At 39.1% G+C, this 24770-nt stretch overlaps 1 long non-coding RNA gene across 1 annotated transcript in view; it reads right to left on the minus strand.

Moving 5' to 3' along the window:
* Window positions 1-24770, minus strand: part of LOC114017687 (uncharacterized) — a 73686-nt gene that overhangs the window by 32505 nt on the left and 16411 nt on the right. Inside the window, exon 3 of the long non-coding RNA XR_008732978.1 lies at window positions 18172-18290. This is a non-coding gene — a long non-coding RNA (uncharacterized LOC114017687). The remainder of the gene's footprint in view (window positions 1-18171; window positions 18291-24770) is intronic.

Here is a 24770-nt window from a genome sequence, read left to right on the forward strand (position 1 = left end):
TAGGTGTGCTTTTATCTGTCCTCAGTCATTCACCAATCTTGGATTTTTCTTATAAGGCAAAGTCTTCCGATGACTATGGGCAGTCACAGAGAATTTCTGGCTGGGATAAAAACATTTTCCAATAAGCTATGTCAGCTTTCATCTATAATTTGCAATCTAACATATACAAACAAGAAAACACATAGTGAAACTTATCTGAGATTATTACAAACAAAAATAGATTTAAAATAGCTTGAATGGATTTACCAGTAATAACGTGCCCTCATCTGTACAGAAATCAGCCATTGAAAGTCAAGGAATTACATGCAAGGAATTGGAATTGTGGAAGCCCAAAAATAATTCTTCTTCCAGAAAATGCCAGGTACTTGGTTTTGCAGCCTCTGCTTTGAAACCTATTTTCAACCCACAACTACCCGGTGAAACTAGGACTTAAGTCTTGCTGACCTGTGTATTAGCCTCGCAAAAGGATGAGTTGACGCCCAGCAAATCTGAAAACTTTTTTCTTTAGCCACCTGTTGCTAATACTACATCAGAAAATCCACTATGGAGTTTCCCCTCTTTCCACTAAAACTCAAAAATACAATCACTTTCCCTGGCTAAGTCAAACTCTGTACCTTACTTAGGGCCAGTTTCCAAAGTATGCTGGAAAGATTTATTCCAATGAGCTATGGCTCAAACTTTTAGAAAGAATTAATCCAAGTAAACTAAAGTCTTAACAAAAGAAAATTTAATCTAGTTGGCATTTCACAGAGGGCTGAAATTCATTATTAGCTACTGTTTTAAGGCAGCTTTATTGCCTTAGTGCTTATAATGAGCATCTCCCTTATTGCTGCACGGGCCTTTTCGGCAGGATTTGTCCTGATTGCAGCGGGGCAGAAAATAAGGTGGTTCAGAACTAGACGTGTTGTAGAAACAAAACCAGCAAAGCAGCAGTTTGGAAGGGTGTTGGAAGGCTTAGCAGGAAAAGCTGTTTATTAAAAGCCATAAGGGAGGTGACAGTACTGGGGATGCGGGGGAAGCACCGGTATGCCATTCACCAGGGCAGCAGTGATGCTACAGAGACGTCAGATGGTAGTGACTAGGAACCAAGGTGAGTCAGGCATGCACACTGATAAATAGTAATAATACAAGATAAAAAATTATGAATAAATTATTCCACTCTGATAGAAAAATAAAAATTATATTATGAATTGGCAACATAATATTTTAATTAAATTATAGGTGTTTGGCTTCAGTTGTTTCTTAGAACACTGTAAAACACTATACAAAAACCAAAGCTTTTTTGTCTGATTTATATCTGTGAAACAAATATGCTGCTACAACAGCATGGAAAATTTACACCAAGGTGTTTCTCTTTGTTCTTTAATACACTGTAAAATTGTGTTGTCTAAATTATTTTTATGCATTAAAAAAGCATCTAGGTAGGTGCCCATGAACCAAATCTCAGGTGGATAGAGAAGGAAGCAGGACAGCTTAGTAAAATTAAGCTACTATTGCTTGGCTTTTCTCATCTCCACTCATGCTAACCAACACACCCTGTAATGATACCAACCAGATACAATCCCTGTGCTGCATGTAGGGTAAGTAACATAGAAAAGGCTGAACAGGCTGCCCATATCTACAGTGAAAATGCCAGAGACTGAATTTAAAGGCAGGACTTCTTTGGCTCCTTGCCCGGTCCTTAAAAACCTGGGCTGTCTGGCCATCAACACATACTTTTCCCTGCAAAACTGCACAAACTGAAAACTCCCAGGTTTTACTGCATCAGCAAGTTAATCTCCTCAACCTTTCACTTGTGGCCTGAACCCTCGTAATTAAGATTCAAGAGGACCAAAGCGGCTGCTGCTCGGGGTCCCTGGGCAGAGGAACCTTTGGTCAGGCAACCTGCTCATTAGGGAGTCCGGAGGGTCTGTGTGTACTGCCAGACCATGGGTCATGGCTTTTCATGACCTTCCTCTGGACTGAGGCAAGAAAACTTAGGAGGCAAATGGCTGAGGCGTTCTGCCATTTGAGGGTGTGTGTATTTTGTATCAGACCCATACACTTACACCCAGAAGGGAGAATTTCTGTCCCTGTCAATTCCTTCAGTATACACTCTTAATGGTGTATCAACTGGTTATGACCTGATATTCTTCAGGCACATACACAGGAAAAACACGATCTTCCTAATACCAGCTCTCTGTGTGTTTACACAGCAGGGAGGGTAAATACTGAATGTATGTGCCAAAATAAATAGGATTATTACCCTTGTCGTTGTGAAAGAAATTACTCCAAAGTGAGATCAATAGAAATTTGTTATAAATGCATGATAAGATGATTTTAAAATCAGGATAAGGATTTATAGAGAGCTAAAGCAGTGAACAACAAATATATAATGAGAAAAATTATTTATGTTATGTGAGAGGAAGGTTTGACATTAAGGATTTTCTCTAAATATTTGTGAGCTGTATAGTGACTACCATTAAAATACCAAAATGACAGCTGAAGTCTTCTATAAGCACATCAGCAAACAGAGGCATTTTATAAGAATGATTGCTAGGATGTTTGAGGATATTTAGAGGCTGACTGAGGTAGCAACACAGCTTTAATAAATGTATCCAGTAATGCAATTTGCCATTCAAAAATTATCCATTTCAAGTAATAAAAAATTTATGCCCAGACCAGTACAAAACAGGGCTTGCCCCCTCCCCTTCAACGCAGCATCTCTGAGGCCAGTCTGGTTATGAGATGGCTGTGCTTTAGCTTCCAAAAATTTAGCCATTTCAAATGTAATATCGTACATACTTTGCTTATCAAATGATAACACTCTGTTTAGTGAACTTATTTATCAAGGATTAAGACAAAGTGGATATATTCTCCTGTGGCAATTGAAAAAATCAGCTTCCCTTCTCCTTTCTCGCGTTCTACATGTAACCAATAATCAGTCTCACAGCATATAACAATTCAGAACAGTATTTTAAAGAAATTTGATTAAAATGACACAAGTTGGGAGGAAGGGGATGAGGAGAGCAAAATGAATTTGCAGTTGCCAGAGGAGAACACATTAACCTTGGCAGGCTTTTTAGGAAGTTGCTTTTTAATGCATCCAGACACTTCTTTGATGTCCAGTGCATCTAGAAGCTCCATTTCCCTGGTCATTCCAACTGACAACTACCTAGACAGAGCAAGAGCTCCCATCCAGGGCATGCACTGAATTTTCTTTCTGGGGGGAAAAAAAAAATCAACAACAAACAAGTGAGAGGAGGCAAGAAAGGAAAGAAGATAAGGAAAGAGGAATATAGAGAGGAAACTTGCAGACAAACACATCTTAATATGAAGTTAAGACATGCCTGGGGCTTGCAGCCAGACAAGGAACCTCAGAAATGTGCCAATGTTGAGTAATACAGACTGTCCGGGTTTTTTTTTTTAATTGAACAGCAAATCCTCAGCTGAAGCTTTTCATTGACATTCACCATATTAACACCTGAACACTTCAAAAAAATGTAATGCATTTCAGTTTTCTTCCATAACTCTTCATTAGTCAAAGATTGCATCAAATAAAACAGCAGTTTCAGTTACTGATGACAGTACACAGTGATAGAAGTGATGCCTAGGGAGGGATGGGGCAGGAAGGAGGAGAGCATGGAACTTGCAAAGAGATTAGGATGGAGCCAGAAGCTCCCCTCCTGTCACCTTGCCTGGTGCTTTGGGAAGCAGCACCTCTTGCCACCCTCCAAGCCATCTTTACAACCCTGGCTCAGGTCTGGGGCACAAATTCAGGTGAGATGCTCAAGCCTGTGGGGAGGGCAGGGGATTGCTGCCCGAAGGGGAAAGGGTCACCCATCTAGGGAGAAAGGGAAAGCAGGAGGAAAGGGTGAAGGCCGTGCAGGTGGCAGTGCAAGAACTTCCCCCAGGAACAGCAGCAGCCATGCCCGAGTCTGTCCTCAATCCTCCCCATTCCTCCCACAAAAGAATGGGGAAAGGGAGAAGATGAACATTTCTTACAAGGAAAATATTATATGGCAACAAAGAAAGGAGCTACTCAGCAGATTTTCCATCATTTCCATTTTTTCACATTTCCTCACTGTTTTTCTTGGCCAACAGCTTGTTTTTGAACACATTTGCTCCACCAAACCACTTTTTTTTAGACTGTATTGGCAGACTCTTGCTCTTCAGGGAAATTAGATCAGGAAAAAGACCAATCCTATGCACTTCACGAGAAGAAGAGGTTTTCCCTTCAGATCATTGCCTGGTTTCTTTCTTTCACCTTTTTCAAACCACACGATTCTTTCTGCATTGTGTTCCCTTTCCAAAGACAGCTACTGCCTCTAGTCACAGTGAAGCAACAGTGCTGGGTAATGCTGCAGAATGCTGCAGGGGCAGCTCGGGAACCCGGATAAATCTGGTGCTTTGTCTTATTCTCAGAGCACATAGGAAATAGCTTTCTAGAAGATATTTCTGGTCTCAATAAAAAAAATCAGAGCAGTCTAGCCAAATTATTTGCCTATCTTATTTAGGTTAAACAGAGTTAGGTTTCAGCCAAAACTTACAGATTCTGGAGTTTTCTTTTTCTTTTCTTCAGTGCTCTAAAGTTTAAAATTTGCTCTGAAGGAAATGAAATGAGCTTCAAAAATTCAGGAAAAAATTGGATAATTATACATTTTATTAATAAACCATAATGAAAAAGTCATAGAAGATGTACTGAAGGCCGATATACTCAAAGCTGTAATGCCTGGGTCAGGAAAATCGTAAACTACAGAGCACAAGAAACTGGGGAAAGTATGGGGGAAAATAATTTTTCTCCGTTCCTACGCACTTCCCCACAGATCTTCTGGCCAGTGCTGGAGTTGGGACACCACACTAGGTGGATCTCTGCTCTGACCTAGTACAACTGCTTTTATCTTCCTAAACCACAGCAAACACCTGATAAGGACTGGCAGCACCCAGATTCACATGGGCTGTAGTTAGCGATTAACTAAGCCTTGGGTCTTAATGACCAAGTCTGGTTTTGATTGTTGTATTATTTGCACTACAGCCAGGTTGTTGATGTATGTTCCAGCTACTGGTAGAACAAAAAACCTTTATAAAAAGCATTGTAAAGTGCAAGAGGGTGCCAATCACAGCAGCAGTAAGACCAGTCATGTGGTGCCTTTGCACGCTCCAGGGAGCCTGGCATAGTACTGAGGCTGCAGCCCTCTGTTTACTAAGTTCAAATAGAAGAAGCCAGGCCCCGCATGACGTTACAGATGGTTACCGCTCTAGCAGGGAGCCTTGTGTACGCACCGCCTTGTGTACGCACCGCCTTGCCATTTCAAACAAGCTGAAAGTTGGGTTTGCCTGCCATTCTGCTGCCTTCTGTAAATAAATGCTATGTGACCTGGCCATCCTGAACTTTCAGCTCACTTGTCTGTCATAAACCAGGCATTTATATCTGCCCTGAACACTCTTACTCCCCATATAAAACTGTGTCAAGCATGTGTGCTACATGTATGTATGACTACATACTTCTGGCTGGCAGAAACTTAGTAATGTGACAGAAAGATGGAAAAGAATGAGCTTTTTCCTCCTTCTAAAAATAACAGCCTTTGAATGCAAGTACCCAGGCTTCACCTACAAATACAACTTAGGAGGAGAAAACAAATAAAGCAAGCAGGAGTCCCCTCCCTTCCCTCTCCTTCCAGTAGACTCCTTTTCAGTAGCACCTGAAAGGTGTTTCATCTTTTGTGTCCCTCTGAGTTACTGTAAAAGAAAACAGATCACCTCTATTACGCACTTTTTTGCAGAATTACATGTTCAGTTTTGTTAATAAAGCAGCTTCTGGACTCACATCTGCTGCTGGAAGGCTAGCCATGTTTTGGAGAAATTGCAGTAGATATCAAAAAGTTCAGAGGATCCAAAAAAATGCAAAAAATTATTAAAGTACAGGGGAAAGATGCTTGTAAACTTCCACGGAAGATTAGAAAAAAATACTTCCTCAGTGCAAAAATAATTTTTAAAAAAAGTAAAGGGAGAGCTTTTCTAATAAGAAATGTGTCCTTAGCCTTTATTAGACTGTCACTGAAGCCTTTAGGCCAGCATAGACTCAGAGAGATGCATGATTTCCTATGTCTCTCATAAGGAATATGAGGAAAAAAACTGTCAAAACACAGGGTTCTTTCTGTGCAGCTGAGCACCAGCTTCAGCATTATGTTAGGGTTGAATCAAAACCTACAAATTACTGGATTCATTATTTTATGCCATGCCTCAGTGTCTGTCAACCATACTGTTACACCAGAACATCAGGTTTTCCACCTGAAGATATCCAACTATAATGGATCATGGTCTGCCTCAGTACAGGCTCTTATCATGTAATGCCAGAGCTCTACAGGGGAGCTACTTACATACTTGCATGCACTAAGACAAGTATGAGATAACTTTGAAAATATCTGCTATAAGTGTGTTAAATAAAAATAGTCGAAGGGCAAATTTCAACTTCAGAACTCTTATTTCAAATTATACTGTCATGCATGCTTTCTGGTTTCAGTGTACAGTTTTCTTCCATGTCCAGCCCTGTCTTGACCCCAAAAGCTTTCTTGACAATATGAGCAAAAATCCACAGGCAAACTGGCTTTTCTGTCCCTGTGCCTCACGGGCTTGTCCTGTTTGCATCATGCAAGCCTCTGTAGATAAATATTTTTGCCTCATATATGCACATGAACACTAGATATTCCTGAAAAAAATAATACGCATGTATGCGTAGCCTCGACCACAGCATTTGTATGTGCATAGGTGCACACACACAACTGTATGTCGTCTTCTTTGACATCAATATTCTAATACGCTTCTACCAGTAACAAGTTGATGCCCTGATATTTTTATCCTTATGACCACCCTGATGTTTTTACCAGCACCAGCAACAACCACTTTGACACTGCTGTCATACTCCCTCCTCCTGCCCTACATCCCAAAGACCCTTGTCCTCCATCCCTGATGGATATTACGTTCCCAGACATAGTCCTCATGCGCTCAAGCTAGACTCAGGGCAGAGATGCATGTGGTTTGCATCCATGTTATTTCAGAGTGAAGAAATACAATGAAATCCAGGCAAACACTCTAGGCTGATTTAATCTCGGCTACTCCTTTCTGCTGGCGCAAGGCAGGCCCTGGCCTGTCTTGGGTCCCTGTAGAGCCAACAGACATTAGGGCAATTCACTTTTTAAATTAAACCATTAATTCCTCTTGGCTTTACTGTAAGTCACCTGGTAGGCACTGATCATTTCTGAGTACAGTTCCTATTTTTCTGTACATCTGGACAGCACAGTGGGGTCATGTCTACACTCAGTATCCAGCTGCCAAGACAGACTAGCCTCTCACACATCTTCAGCTTATCCCTGGTTGGAGCCCCAGCCGGAGCAACGACATCTACTACAACTTCTGAAGTTATGAATACAGTTTGCTGACTTCTGAAAAAATTTTTAATGTGTCCAGTGCTGTTCATTGTCTGAAAGGAGAGCTACTGAGAGAGTGGGCCCTGATGATGAGGCTCTAGTCCTTCAGAAGATGCTGCAGGATACAGCAAACAGGAGGGAAGCTTTGAAGACTGGACTTTTCAAATGACAGATCAAACTCTATCAGCAAGCTAATGATCTTAGAAAAGAGATCTGACAGGCCATTTAGGAACGTCAATAGAGCGTCCAAGGAAACAAACATTATTTTATTTGATTTCATTAATCTTGGCCTAAATTTTGCTTCCTAAGAGCCAGCACAATTCAGAATGGCAAGTACTTTATCCATATGACAGCATAATAAGAAAATTGCCACTCAGGCTTAGAAAATGAGCTTTTTCCATTTTCTGGCATTCATTTATCCAGAGGAAATCTTGCAGTATCTGAAATTATGTAGGCCTTATCTTGAAAAAAAGTATCTTACTGAATCATAGAAGCTGGCAATACAATTTTAACCTTTGAAGAAACACTGTCTTTTGAAAAGAAGTCACATTGCCTTTTGCAAGGATAATTCTTGTAGTGACCCATAAAAATATTCCAGAGGTTGTTCTTATTGCAGCATATTATGTCCTCTAAAATGATCTTACCCCTTCTATAGTAACTCATTATTTCAAAGAATACCATTTCACCTAAATGCTATGACAGCAAACAATTAGTAATAAAATGTGCAAGTTACCATCTACTTTTAACAAATCAAAACTTCACAAACTATTCCTATATGATAACATGATAACAGATAGCTCCTTTGAACAGTTCTAGCATCTAGGTGCTTGGCTTTGCTTTCTTGCAATACATAATATTTCTAACCTTTACCTTTAGTTAAGTGACCTAGAGAAGAAACCAAAGCCTAGACAGTAAAGGTAATTCCAAACCAGAAAATGCATATAATGTTTAGACCAGCAATATATGCTTAAGATAGATCATTCTTATCTTTACTTGGGACAATCTTGCCTATTCTTCTGCTAATAATGTTTTGCTTATTAATTACTTGTCCAATCTACTTCAAGCTATGCAAATTACCTCTCTTATCTGTAACCTTCAGAAATTACTCTTGGAAATGACTTGCAGATATTTATCCTTTGTTTTCTTCTGCAGTTTTAGCCTATTATTCCTATTTAAGTTTCTCCCTTTACTCTTTTAAGTTGTTCTTGTAAAGCATGAATATAACTACAGCTATGTAGACAGTATTCTTTCACACAGATTTGAGCAGGCAAAAAGTCATTCAAACCAGCAAGAACTTCTTACACACTATAATAATCAGTATAATTTGCCTCACAATACTAGAGCTGATCGACTTATTCATCATGAATAAGATACCTGATGAAGGAAGCCCAGTTTTTGTTCACAAACCATTTGCAATTTGGTCATGAGTACTGTAGATATATCGGTGTGTTCTTTGACGAATTCAGATACAGATTTCAACCCACCAGTCAGTCAGAAAACTGTTCGCTATTGCCTATTATTCATTAAAAGTTTTAATTTGTGGTCTTATTATGCACCTTTTATGCTCCAGGAGAAACAACAACACAGGGAATGCTAGCAAAGAACAGAAAACATTCCTCAGGTACAAACTTGTAAATGAAAACTCACTCAAATGAAAACACATGAAACTTCTCACGAATAAACCACTGGTGACCCAAACACCCAGTGCTAATGGGGACACACAGCTAGCAGCAGACTGCACTTTATCAGAGTCTGCTGATGAAATGTTCTCAAGACCTTCTTTTTACTAATGCTGCAAAAACACAGAAGACTCTAAGCTTCCAACACCCATTATAAAAATAGAAAACAATACAAAGCTATTCTTTATAGCTGCAAGGAGAACAATGAAAAGAGCACATTTTAATACATCAAAAGATAAGTAGCAACATACAGCATAGAGTTTATGAGGAAAAAATTTGAATGAAATGGATGCAGTCTATTAAATCACAAAAAATACTCTGAAACGAGGTTGATCATTTGGAAGGACATCATCAATGCAAAAAAGAATAATTTCCAAGAGCAATTACATGACTTAGAAGTTGTTATAAACTAGAGGATTTACCCTACAATCAGCGCTATGATTATGCAGCATGTATAATCCATGCTGGCTTTAAAAATGAGTTAGCACTGATATGGCGGTGAACTGCTCATGAGCTGTAGGCACTGCAAGGGACATGCTGTACCTAATGAGGCAGCCAGGTTATTTCCCTCCTTGTTCCTCCACTCATGGGGATACCAGTTTGTGCTATCACTCCATTCTAACTGCAGGAGTCCATGCATCTGCCTGCATTTTTACAGGTTTTATACCAGTGGAATTTCTTTCCCTCTATCTTTTTTTCCTGTAACAAAGCCAAAATAAAGAGAAGAAGATCATGAAATTGGGGATTATACAGAGTTTAATGCAAATGGGAAAAGATTGCCGCAGTCTCTATCAATTTTAATAGTGTTCTGTATTCTTGCAAGGGTAAACTTTTAATTTGCAGTCATGGCCTAGCAGGTTCTTTTCTACAGTCTTTTACAGAAAGATTCAGCATCATGCTGAAGAAATGGAAAGAAAGTATTGAGCAGCTATTCACCTGTCCTTATATCAATTCAGAAAGCCTGTCCCTCTTCCTCCCTCTTTGCTAGAGATCTTCCTATGCAGATATATCTGCGAAACAACACCAAAAATACGGCAACAACTACATCTTAAGGGCTTGTAGGCACCAAGTTAGGTAGGGAGCACTCCTTCAAAGTTACGACTGAGTTACCAATATGAGAAACCGAATGAGTATTACAGTCTAATTGTCCTCCATGACATCCATATGTATCAAATACTGCAGCTGTTATTTTCATTGCTAACTGAAAAAGTGTGTACAATGCAGCAATCTGCAGCTTTAGAGCATCAGAAGTTGCCATCACTGCAAAATGAATAATAGTGTGAGACAAACTCCTCAGAGACGGCATATAACAACCAGTTCAGTGATTCACTTGGTTCACCCACACCTACAAGCTGAACAAGTTTCTGAAGCCCCATCATACAGGTAGGCAGCTAAGACATTTCTACGTCATTTCAAAAACAGGTTTAGGACATTGAGGACTCTATCCTTGGAGGAGCTTGAGGCATCTTGAGTAACAGACAAAATACAGCACAACAGTTCATGAACTAATCTCAGCAACAGTCCGCCTGACATTTAGACCTTGAACTACTGATTGTTACTGAACTAAACATGAGCCACAAGTTATTGACAAATCAATTAAGACCCAGCTGACTGAGTGCTTTAAACATTTTAAAGTATATCTGAACAGAAGCTTAGGTCATGTTTCATCTCCTCACTTTACACAAGCATGTGTTCAAAGCACTCAGCCAGCAAGACCTAGGAAATTGAAGAGTGTTTGAGGAAACAAGGGATTCACTGAAAGTGAATTGCTTACTATGAAATGCCTGATGCTTTGCTTATCTGTCCTCTGGCCTTCCTGTGCTGCTTTCCTTAGGACTGCTTATTCCCTCCGTTCTGTGGCTCTCTCCTTTTCTCTAAAACTTATCCCTCTGGATTTTACTCTGTCTACTCCTTTTTCTCTGACCTTCCCTCCTCACCATGAATTCTCTTCTTCAGTTCCTCATCCAACACCCCATATTTTGATCCTACTGTAAAACGAGGTCAGCCCCACTGTCCATGTCCGCCAGTGCCTGGTGTACAATTTGCAATTGCTGGTTACTCTGCACGCAGGCAGCCAGTCACCACAGTTGGTCCTTTATCCTGGAGGAACCAAGACACTTCCAAGCCAGGGGCAACTGATGTCTTGCTGACTATTGACTCATAAGGCACCACAAGCTCCCCAATCCACCAACCGTTTGAGCTCAAAAGCATCACAGCTGAGTCTGAGAAACATTGATCTCACCTCCAGCTGTGGCAAATACCAGATGCTTCAGAGAAACAAAACAGCTTGTACGGATAAATACACCAGAATTTGCTGTGATCAGATGGACAAAACATACAGGTAAAAGCAGACTAAATGACTCTTCTGAAAACAAGGTCCAAAAGTTCACCTTGCCTTGAAATATATTTCAGCAATATCAGCTTTAAGAGCTTCCTCTTTGTGGAGGGAATACAAGAGAAAGCTTCACAACACTGCTATTCACAGGCATATGAGGGAAGATGAGAGTTTTGTTAATTTCGGTCAATGATGACTTACAGCAGTGAATCCCTCCTGGATTTTCATTTTGAGCTACAAATTTATCTTCTCTGTAGTATCAAATACTGGGTATGCTTCTACCATACTATTTCTACCGCGCTGTTTGTTTCCTTTCTAAACTAAAAGAAGAACATCTCTTACGTGTTTAGTGTCTAAACTACAAGAATAGTCTTCTCTCACAAATCTTATCACCTACCTTTTATCACCTCCTTACCTTCTCACATTCCTATTTCTTTATAAAAATGAGGCTGCCAAAGCCAAACACAGTACAACCAGCAATGAAAGATAATGAATTGTTATCACTTGCATTTTCTGTACTACTCTTTTCACAAAACTATGTTTTATATTTTATTTTGGCCCCTTCTGATTTGTCCCCAGAGACATCCAGGACAAACAAGTGATAATATTTTGTCATGTTGAAAAGCAACCTTTTAATCTTCATTTGTCTTTAATTTGTAATCCATGATGGCATTTCAGGTGAGTAGCTTTTTAACAACTTTATGAGACACTATGTCAAAGGCCTTTGAAAGTCCAAATAAATAATTTATATTAACCTCCAGGGCTCAAGAGGAGTTAAATCTCATCGGCATTTAAAAAATTAATGCAGTTAAATATGAAATTAATTTTCATAAGAAAATTTCAGATAACACTTCAAATAAAAATTTTAATATACCAAAAAATCATTGTCTTTTCAACTTCATTGCCATCCATTATACTCCTAAAGGTAACTGGGTGGTATCAGTATGAACTGATACTGATACAGTACTCTATTTTTCATTATTAATATTTCTGACATACTGTTGACTCCTCACACATCATCATTGTCAGAGAAATGTTCTTTGCTCTTTCATCTAAAATAACAGAGGACAACATTCCTAATTTTTTCCAGAAAAAGTTATTTCTATACAGAACACCAATAATCTACTCTGTGCCAGGTAGCACAGATCAGACAGAGGAAGGATTAGTAGTTTACTCATAACAGAACTCTTGCATTACCAGTGGCTTTCTGCATGTCTACTTCTTGTCTTGGTTTTCAGCAATATTGTAGATTTTTCAGCAAAAATCTTTTTCCTATCTCAGATGATGCACCGTCATTAAAGCTAAAATGAGTAAGAGTGCCTTCTGTAAAAAGTTCTGTATGTCAGCCTTATTTCTTTAGTTGGAATAACTAACAAAACCTGATGAGATTTGGTGTCCTTGTATCTCAGCTTCTCTCTGACATTTCCAAGACACCACAGATTTCTGTTTCAAAGAGCTGAGCTTTTTTTCCCCCTTGTTTATGGTCCTGTCTCTGAGACAAATGAACAAATGAGTCACAAAAACAAATTCATGAAATGAAATGAATATACCAATGGAAAGTAATTTAAAAAAATATATCCGTAAATAAGAAATCACTGATCAGCACCATGATCATTTAAACTTTGGCAGCCCCTCTGAGATGCATTTGTAGCCAGAAGGAAAGATGGAACAAAATAAAAAATTAACTAGTCTCTGTTGCTGGCAGAAAACAGTGAAATTAAATTGCAGGGTGTGTTAACGCTGAAAATCAAGTCACAGTGACAAAACAACCACCATCTTTTTGTGATAATACAGTTATTGTAATGACAAGCACTCTTGCAAAAACTTTCTGAATTCTGCACTCAAGTTTTTAATCCTTGCTTTCAATCAATATGGGTCTGCAAGTACTTTCATACCCAGAATCTAACTAAATAAAGCATTTAAAGATTTTGAAACCAAGTAACAAAATAACCTCCCAAACTTAATTAGCTTGCTTTCACTTGGAGTATTAGAAGAAAAAATTAATCTTAAATGTTATCGATAATTTGGTGATTTTTTTCTGAAGTTGAGCTGTCAGTAATTTTAATTTTATCTTTCAATACAATACCAACTCTGAAGCATTGCAATGGCTGTGTTTCTGACCATCACCATTCCTTGCTGTTTTGCACCTACCTACCTGCTGCCCACCTTCCTTTGGATGTTTGATGGCATTAACTACAAGCAGGAAAGCAGAAATCTCAGTGCTCCCTGCATTACCTGACACTGCTAAAAATTCAACACAACACTTCCTGTCAATCTTGCTGCTGCTGCTGCAGGCTGCATCGCTGGGTCTTCGCTCCTACCAGACATGCACTGAATAACACAGTGACAGCATTGTGAGCCCTTCTATCTCATCTACTCCTCTGGGAGAGATCTGTATGTGTGGTGCAATATCTCTCCAACCAAGGGAAAACATAATCTTTCAAAGTAATTTTTCTAACCCATCTTCCAAATTCAGGTTAAAGATGCCCCATCTGTGGAAACATTCAAGGACAGGTTGGATGGGGCTCTGAGCAACCTGACCTAGTTGATAATGTCCCTCCCTATTGCAGGGGTGCTGGACTAGATGACTTTTTAATGTCCCTTCCAAACCAAAGCATCATATGATTCCAGGATTTTCATTACAACACACTGGAATCTATCGCTTACATCTTCCACTGAGTCCCACTGTCCCAGTTAAATCAAATCAGTATTTCTACTGGATGCCTGACTTTGTTTTTTTACCATGCTTTTCCTTTGCTCTCTTGTTCCACTAGCAGATCATGCTCCCAGATGCTCCAGAAGTCTCTGAGCTTCCTGCCCAGAAACTATTTCAATTCCCTAATCAAGATAAACACATATATATTTTTTTAATCCAAATCACTGCTCAAAATCTCTCTTTGCTGTTTTGCCTACAAAACAAAGAGTCAGAAAATTAGTGATGGCCTGAGGCACAAATAAGGCCACCTACCAACTTATGACAACAGTTAAACAGTACAAATGTGTATCATCTCAAAACAAATTTAATTTATTGTCTGCTTTGTCTCTCTTTTCAGGTCACATATTTCCTTGAATTGTGCATGTTTACACAGTACTTAACGCCGTGGGGGTCGCAGTCTTGACTGGGGCCCCTGGGCAACAAACATTACAAGCATTAAGTAATAACGTTACACATGATGTAACAGTGTTACACAATCTGCTGATGCAGATAATAAGGTCTTTAGAACAGGAAAATTCATTGTGTAACATGACAAATCTGATCAGCTGAAATTGTGCTCCCTTGCTTGCATACATCATAGTATTGTCTGTGTTCTTAACAGCTATGCTCATTAAATCAAAGAACTAAAATCCCAAATACTGGACCATATCTGTAGTACAAATCTGAGCAGAGATCACTCATATTATCACTCTTGTATTCCTAGTGTTTGCTTTCCTTGTAAGCAATTGTTATAACCACCACAAAAAAAGCTATGTTAATCCAAAGAGAGAGGCATAAGCTACACAACTGGAAAGAGGACACATAGTCCGACAGTTTTCTTATAAAATATAGCTGCTGCTACAGGGAGGTTCAAAGCTCTTGCAGTACCAGAAATCATCTGGAGGGCTGAGGCTCAGGATGCGTCTCACCACTAGCACCCCACGAGCTGCAGTGGCCATTTGCCATGCTTGCATCCCTGCCATGCTGGTCACGTCCTGGCGCTGGAGGGACAGGCACCCAGGAGCTCAGGGCACCTCTGCTCAGGGCCAGATTCCTTCTCTGGGCTGCTCCTGTCACATGTGATCGCTGCCTCAGTGTTCACATTGTTGGAAGGAGAAAAAGCAGTAACAGTGGTAAGGAGGCTGTTCTGTGCACCTGTATGTCATATCCTAGGGTCATATGTATATCCTAGGGTCAGCCCATGCAGTAGTCACTGGTAAAGTGTGAAGCAACGGTGGAAGCAGGATCTGCACTTAATGCTCTCACCTCCCTCAGCACCCTTGGCACTGAGCTGAGACATGCTCTCTCTTGTATCGTGGATCTTGCAAACATGGTTGAACAAATCCAGACACAAATGCCAACCATGTCAGGCTTCATTTTGCACCCAAACAGAAAAGATAGAAACCTCTAAGAGCAACTCAACTTTTAAGGAATTCTCCCATGACCAACCCACCCCCACTGCTCTTGGCACGCTCCTGGCAGATGTCTTTGAACACTTCCAGTCTGCTGAAGAAATTGATCCACATCTCGCACTTACAGGGATAAAAGGGTTTATGTAGAAGAGCACCACTACTCTTTCTTCTTAGCTGCTGCATTTTTAAATGAAATATCCACAGCTCCAGCACTTCATCCTTAACTCGCTCCTGTCAGTGACTAGTCCATGGGCACCCTGGTTAGATAAGAACAATATTCAAGCAACCCTGCTGAGGCCATCTGAACAGTACACACCACACATTCACTCTGCTCATGAATCCTGAAATGCTTAGACATGAGTTTGTTACAGCAGAGACTGTTTTAATCATGTGCATGTCCTTCACCACTTTCCAGTTTCTAGCTGACACTCACTCTCCTTCTGCCACTGATTACTGTGTCCTTACAGAGGATAGATAATGCAAAAAAAAAATAATGAGAAAGTATGTTACTACTTAAAAACTGGCTGAATATTTCAACTTCACTTTTCTTTAAGTAACTGCTGATACGGCTTAGTAGTTTTACGCTATTTCATTTGAAAGTTCATAGACATGGGTTTTTTTCTTCAGCATTAGCTAGGGACATTAGTAGTAGTAGTAGTAGTAGTAGTAAGTCTTTTAAGATCAGTATTTATAAAGCTTAATTAGGGAATCATTATCATCTTCCGTCACTGAGGCTGCACCTGACTTAAGCTTTGTTTTGCACAGCTAGGCTTTACACAAAAGCCAGGACACTGATATACAACTTTGTGATCAAATTCACCAAATAATGAGAAAAAAAAAAAAAAAAAAAGACATCTCAAAGGAAATGAGAGACACCTCTTCTTTGAGAGATGATACTAATAATACTAATAATTTATAATATAGCCCACCTACGGATAAGCAAGTTTGCTGAAGTGCTGCAGCCAGAGGGGCATCTTCCTGATGCTTTTGTTACAGTTAGCAGCTATTATCAGTACAGACAGGAATGTTTTCACTACTGAGCCATAAACATCAGCTGACCCCCTCCCCAAAACCGAGGCTGAGAAATATAGCCATAAATGCTAGTAAATTTTCTTTGCCTGTTTCCTGCCCAGTTGCCTGACTTTTATTATGGGATAAAAGAGAAGTTACGTGGTTTCACTATTGCATTACACAAGTTTTACTGGAGTTTCTTTCTGCCTCAGGCAAAGCACAAGTTTAGCTGAATAATTCTCGGAAAAGCTATGGAAAAGATTATCTGTATGATGAAAAACAGAGGTGGGGGTCAGGCAGCCAACAGGTGTACCTAACTTTGTATTATCCATCTGCGGAGATGCTCAGCTGCCTGCCGTGAACTCTGTCCTTACAGCAAATCTTCAGTGCTGCTGTCAGCAATGCCACTCAAAACTGATGGGTACTGCAATCATTACAAAAAGATTGTTCTGTCTTCTTCATTTTAAACATCAGCCTTCCAGCCTTTTCACATTTCCATGGAGGATCCTTTCCAATTTGAGATGAGATGTGATGCTGCTGCTAAGACAATCTGACAGAAACATTCAAAGGTTACTAAATACCTGAGTTACACCTTGAGGAGATACTAAAATATGCCAACAATGGAAATGGACTATACTTGCTGACACGCTTCACTTCAGAAAAAAATGAATTTGATATTGTGTTTTTGATAAAAACTTGTTAACTTAGAATGAGTAAAGACAACAAAGACCAAGATCTTTAAAAGTTTGTATTACAAATGCTTATTTTCAGTTATCTTACACACGACTGTTGAACAAGCAGCACCAAAACCCCTTCAGGAGAAGAAGAGGTTAATTGCTCAGTGAAATGGCAAAAGCTAAGCATAAAAAATAAAGATCCACGATGCATATAAAGAATTGGGAGGCTTGGTTTCAAAGTAGCTTACGTTACTCATCAGTGACAAAACATCAAGAGAATTTTACAGGTCACCCTAGGTGTCAATTAGACTGTCATGCTACCTTTTGCATCTCTCCACCTGTATTTCTGCATCTCCTTAATGCCACAGGTCTAACAGAGACTCAGAAGAAACTTTTAACTCCTAAAACAGAAACTAACTCACACCAAGCACCATTCAGTTCTGAAAGTAACTCCGGCTGGGAATCTCTACCTACCTAATGATCTTCTGGCCCAGATAAGTTTGAAGCGCTAGACAAAAGTGAGTTTATATCATGCTTTAAATTCCCCCTTCCTGTGATAAGTGTTACTGTCTATTTTAAGCACTTTTCTTGCAGTTCAGTTCATTCAGAGTTTCAGGATTTCCAGCTCATGGCCAAGCATCCCAACCACAGCATTCTTAATGGTCTTCTTTTACCACAGGTGCTGGAAGCTGCTCGGGAAGCATGCCAATAAGTCTAGCAGGGAAGCATTTGTGGGCAGAGAGTCACAAGTCAAATGCAGAATGAGAATTGAGATTGAGCACATAAATATCACTACCTCATTCATACACTGTACACACAACTGAATGCCATTGAGACAGTCAGATCATCTCCTCGGACCATTCAGTGTTTACAACTCAGGTACTCCAAGCAGGAATTGTAACCAACAACAAATGCCAGATCATAAGTTAGAGTACTTCAGACAGAAAAAGAACAACCTGTGCCCATGTCTGGAACAGATTTGTGCAGAAAAGGCTATCGGAGAAAGCCAGAAACCTTTTCTGAAAGGTGTAAGCTTCCTCCTCCAACAGACAGCCAGGGATTACCAGGTGTCCACCTAGAAGAAAAGCATACAAGTTCATGAGTTAGTCCATCAGGAAGGAATTCTGACCTGCACAGTGGCCAAATATGAGAAAAATCAGCCTCTGCTGACTCTCATACAACTTATACATGGGATGATGTTTCATCACTTGGTCTCATTGCTGCGCACTTTGCAAATATACAGTCTATGTCCCTTACATATATGTTTGTGTTGTTAAAACCTACCCACTAGTCATAATTCTTACATCTGCTTAATCAGTGTAGTCAGGCTGGAAGTTATCGATAACTTTCTTTCAGAAAGTATTTATTATGAAATTCAAACACTTTATAAGGCAAATAACTTGGACAGATGAAGAGCTGTATTACAAAGCACAACATTTTAGTGTGGATATATTACTTAGTGAATTATCTTTATATCAAAAGGGTTATATTTCATAATACAGAACATTTAAAAGCCATCACTTTGATGCTATTTTTTACTCATGCAGTGGAAATAATGCTAAAGTGTCATTGTTGACCTGAAGTTTGATCATTCCTACACATAAAACCAGGAATTAAAACAAATTTAATGTAGTGCTCATAGTCTGTGTTTCATCTTGCCACTTTCTATGAGTTTTATGGCCACAGTTTTCAATTAATGTTTTTCTCTTTCACTGAACACTGTGGAAAAAGACAAGAGGGGAAACTGATTAAGGCTCTGTCAGATCCTGTCACATTTAATAACAGTGGGTTCAGACATTGCCTTCTAAATCAAACAGAACCCAGCAGTCTGAGCACCAGACTTCCTATTCTGCAATTAGACCTTTACACAGAGAAACCCCTAGGACTGCAGGGTGCTCAGTAGAGATTTAGGGTATAACTGACCATGATAACAGGCATGAGACAGGTAATGGAAGCATGAACTAAAGAACAAAAGAAAAGGAAGGGGTGTCAGAAAATAGGGAAGAACCCTTCTCTCATCACTTCTCTGTAGCACTGTTAAACAGTACATGTAACAACATGAAGCATAAAATAATGTAGACAGAAGAAAGATATTGCTGATCACTCTTTATCATCACTGTCAGAAGAGGTACTTGCACATAATAGAAAATAATTTTTCAAAAGGATGTTACTACACAGGGCATAAAAGCAAGATGTCCAAGTAAGATTTTGAGATTAAGTACTAGGATCTGTATTAGTTTACTGCCTATGATTCCCATACATTTCCACTGAGGGCAGGTCATACCTTAAGAGAACAATTCTAACTGCATTGACTTTACTTTTAGGCAATCCAAAACTCTGGTTTAAAATTAGACTTGAAGCAGCATTAACTCCAAGATATGTAAGATCTAGTCAGTATGCCCACTGAGTGCCTTAGGAAGTACATAAACTCTGTGTGAGATTCCTCTCATCTTGTTTTTGTAATCTGAAACGTAGGCATATGTTTGACACTAATGTCCCTTTATAATTTAGAAAGGGAAATGTTTAAGAATTAGAAATTTAGAAAAGCTTTGTTCCCAAGGGTGATTCATTTCATCAGAAAATAAGTGGGATAAGCATCCTTTTAGAAGTGCCCAGTCTTCTTCCACTGCCTGCAAAAATACCCCTCAAGACAAGCTCTGCACAGTTAATCTTAAAAAGGAATCATTTGCCTCCAAACATTTAAATGACTAACGGCAGATGAGAAAAAAAATACCCTCATTGTCTCTGGGGTCAACAGAGTTACAGGTATGACTTTAATTCTGAACTATGATGCTCTGTTATTATAAGATTTTCTAGCAGCCAAAGTTTCCAATATTTTTCTTATTTTGGCAAGTTTTCTCGTAAACCAAGAGGTGAATGTAGGCCAAACATATATAACAATATGACACTTTATAGGCAGTTTTTCAAAAATAAAACCAACTGATTTTATTCACAGCTTATGCAACTTGGAAAGAGGTTTAAATAAAACCTAAAAAGACTACACTCTTATAGAAAACCATAAGCATCCACACAAGGAATCAAAAGATATTGGCATAACTCTGGAAAAAAATAGGTCTGAAGAAAGGGTGGGAGGAATTATAGAGCAACTCAAAGGAGGTGAATGGCAGTTTATCACATTTGCACTCATTTTCTAAGATAACTTTAAGCTTTCAAAGACTAAAATTCCTAATAGGTGCCCCAAGAGGCTTCTTCATTATGGGTAATCTATACCCTCGAGGGATGCAATTTTACGCACAGTCTTATACAGCACTTTGACTAAAGGATATAGATGGTGTTCCCAGAATTTTATTGCTGGGTGAGAAAACAGACCTGCACATCTTCATTTTCCCTGTTTTGAGTGGAATGAGAATTAATTTTTCACACTTTTATAGCTTAAAAATGTAAAAAGGAGTCTGGTGTCCCATTTAACACAGGATGCAGTACTTAAGACATATCTTCAGTACCTGCTTACTCTTCCTTTACCACAGAAGGTAATGGAAATGAGACAGAGAAAAACTTCTACTCACTACAATTAAAGCTGAGTTACATCATGATCCACTGGTATGCCTTCCAGTCACTTACTACACAGTCTTTGGATTTTGGTAGAAGATGCTTACATTTTTTTTTTTCTTCTATTTTCGTCTAAAAAGAACATAAATCCATAGAACTATTTATTAGGAAAGCTATTTCAAAAACAATATCTATAAATACATAGCTTTCAGATATACATGCAGTGAAGAATCTGCATTTCTTCCACAAGATGACACAAAACCAGTCTTTGTGCAACATCATCATGGTGAAAAGTCATCATCTTAAATACAGCTCCTGTAAAAAATATATAAATGCATCAGAATAAATCTGTAGTTTAAATAGGCTATTGTTTCCAGTATCGGTCACTACCGAGCCTTTCCAAGGGAAAAAATAAATTACCTAAAGTGGGACCAATTATGAATCAATATGTCGCTGAATGATATTTTTCCCCCAACTGATTAGTCTGTGCCCTAGAGCACAAAGAAGATAGTCTCCATGATATTTTCTAACACAAGCTTGGTTATTTTAGTTGTTTACTCACAGAAGCAATTAATCTTGGACTACAATAACTGTTTCAATATTCAATATTCAGGGATATTTAGATGCATAGATTGGGCCACATCTAGGGTGTAAAATGTATTTCCTTTCTGCAAAGCTCTCAGGGAAGTAGACTGTCACTCAGCATGCTAGAATCCATAATTTTGGTCATTATGTTCCCTTATGAACAAAAGCAAAATAAGAAACACTCTGCAGAACTACTCTTACAAAATATTTTGTTGAATAAGAGCTCTCTTATTTCGTCAAGGGCTCTAGGCAAGCATGACACTAAAACACCTTGAAATGTAAGTGACAGCATAAACTAGTTCTCACACACTTAACATATATGCTGTCATTTTATTTATAGGCTAAAAGTGAAAAAAAAGCCACAGGGCAGAAATAGTATGTTACGGAGAAACAAAGTATGTTTGTTTCAGATCTATGGAAGTAGCACCAAGGCTACCAGCACCATACGTAAAAACATCACAGGAGAACAGGATTTCTTCCGGTGGTGTCACTTGCACATGTTTGATTGGATAGATTGCCTGCAATTGTACTTTTCTAGATGATCTTTTACATCTAATTGTAATCCTAACAGGCCTATGTCACCGTAGCCTTTGCTGCTGTAAATCTTACTAATGACAACATCTCTACAGCTTTTTTGTTTCATACCCCAAGCACAGCAAAAATGTCAGATCAGTTCATGAAGAAATGACAGGCTATTGTTCTAACATGCATTCATGAACACCTCATTAACACAAATTCAATGCCCATCACATTTTAGCAGCTTCGATTAGGTAAGAAATCTCACTGCACTGTGTAAGGAAAAAAAGTGTACCATTACTTCACAGAATACAAGTGAATGTTCACAAAAATTCCATCATTATTTTTTTAAATGGCAACTAGAAAAAAACTAGCAGCTTCATTGAAAGCAATCCTTTCTAGCTGGTCTTTAAGGATAAATATTCTGGATTTGAAGCAGAATAAGTAAACTATTTATGTCAGTCAAAACAGATCGGTACATTAACCCAGGTTCTGTATCTTCTGCCCAGATTCAGCTGACTGTAGGCTATAAAAATACTCAAGGGAAGTTAGTTTCATTTGGATTAGCACACATATTTAGTGTATAATAACTCACAATACGGAAGGATCTCACACTGGGACTGAAAGAATGCCTTTTAATAAAAGAGATCTGGATTGCAATGAAGCCATGAGAATTTCTAGTCAATGGTGTATGAAATACAATTTAAAAGTTGGTTATTCCATAACCTATGTTTCAATATCAGTTTAGGAAAAAAATAGACTTCACTTTCTCACAGTGCATGTCAACTGGAGCAACAGCTGTTTCACAGGGCCAGAAGTAAACACTCAGCACACTGCTTGTTTAAAGTATATTAAAGCCATGGGGTTCAAGCAGAAATTTACAGTTAGGTTTTTGGTAAAGTGTTTCCTCAGGTCCCTGGTCAGTCAGTAGTGCTAATGTTTTTCCAGCAATCTCTTCATCTTTAAGGCCTATTGCTTTGTCCCACTCAGGAATATTCTTAGAGGGAGGTACCACAACCACAGTCCATGATGTGAAGCTGTTCCAGTGACTGAGGGCTGCTAAGGTCTACAGCACATGATAGGAATTGTAGAGTTGCTATTGGCACCAAAAAATGAATGAATAAGAAGTGAGGACAGGAAGAAGGACTTTCCTGATAAAGGACTTTGTCTGAGATCTGATATTGGAATTTATTCCTGCCTTCCAACTTAACCATCCTTAATATTTGCTAGTTTGCTCCATTTCCTTCCCTACCCGCCCTCCCACCACACAATCAACTTAGAAAGTGCAAATTTCAGAATAGAGATGTCACTCCAGTGTTCTAAGTGAATTGCAGTTTAATAAATGTATAGGACTTCAGTCTGATGGGCTTGTAGCACACTGACCATATATGCCTTCAACATGCTGCACTTGTTACATGTTTCAGTTCATAAAACAGGAGTTTTTCTCATAAGCTTCTTGAGCTGAGAAGGCATTCATCACTGTTCTGCAGACAGCCTCTGTGCCTGTAAGGTTGAGCATAGTTTTAGGCCCTGAAAGGCTACTCCAATACATGTAGGTAGTATCCTGTGCCCACACAGATTGTCTATGCTTTCAACAGGGCTCCTGCAAGAGGCTGTAGGAATGTGTCTTCACCCAATGAAACACCAAGGCAGTCTCTTAGTATCTCCTTGCAAATCAAACACAAGAGGAGAGCCTGCAGGGTTTCCAAGACACAGCTGAAGCCTCCTCTCTAAGAGGCTCTGGAGGAGACAGCATTTACAGCATCTTGTTTGGGTGAATAATGTAAACCATGAGGGTGATGTTTGTGCACAGTGAAAAGTAGCTGCATCATGCTACCATGTATTCAAAGTGTCCAGAGGGCTTTCAGATAAGAATTTTTTCAGTTTACAAGCACAGAATTATTTTTTTCCTAGCTGCTGGCTCTGAAAACTTCAGCTGAAAGTTGATCTGAAAGTCAGGCAAGGCTCCCATTTATTGCACATTGCAAAGATTTTGTGAGCCAAACTGCACTTTAAATTACAGGTATGAAACTGCATTTGTCCTCAAGGTCTTCATTTCTGCCTTGGCAATTTGTCCTTGTAACTGAAGCTCTATTAACAATTGTTGATAATGTATGAGCCAGATGGAATCCATTTTGCCTTCCTATAACTACAGGTTCTGTGATTTGAGCAGAAGTAAAGCTGTAATAAAACTCCTTTATCCATGAGAGTGATAACCATCACTGCTGAGTCAGAAAATGTAATTTCTGTTCTTATTTCTCAGATACAGTTGCAACTGCAGGAAGTAACATGAGTTAATTGCATAATGAAGGCTGTCTTCCCAAACAATTTCAAATAAGCTATTGAAAAAACAGGGAAATGGTCATGTTAGAAAAATAATGCCTTTCACATGTGACCTCTGGTACTAGTTTCACACTAAAAATAAGCAGAAAAATCCTGGTATTAACTTCAGTGTGATCATTTGGGGGGACACCCATACCTGGCAGCTGTGAGATAACACACATTTCAGGTAGGCAGAGAAGCATGGGGGAGCTGCTGTGGGTTCACAACAAAATCACAGCTGTGCGAGCACCACTACTGAGGGAACTCTAGTGCTTCTTGTAGCACGTTCCGGGAGGCTGCTGTAAATCTATACAGCTCATGAAAATCTGTGGTTACTTTGGGTAAATCCCTAGCGCTCTTTAGCCTACGTGACCCTTGTAATACAGAGACATGTAAAGTGATAGCCAGATTATTTCGATTTCTCGTCCACCAGTGACTACAATATTCCTTTGGAGTTACACTCTATTAGGCAACACAAGCAGAGATCAATACTAGGATCTTTATCTGTTTCAACTTTATTTGCTTATTCCCCACTGTGCTTTCTGTGGGGGGAAAGTTGTCTAGTACTTTCTGGTTTATGGGATTTTGAACAGCACCAAGATAATATAGTTCAGAAGGAATG

This window comes from Falco cherrug, chromosome 6, assembly GCF_023634085.1.
Source record: "Falco cherrug isolate bFalChe1 chromosome 6, bFalChe1.pri, whole genome shotgun sequence".
Classification (NCBI taxonomy): domain Eukaryota; kingdom Metazoa; phylum Chordata; class Aves; order Falconiformes; family Falconidae; genus Falco; species Falco cherrug.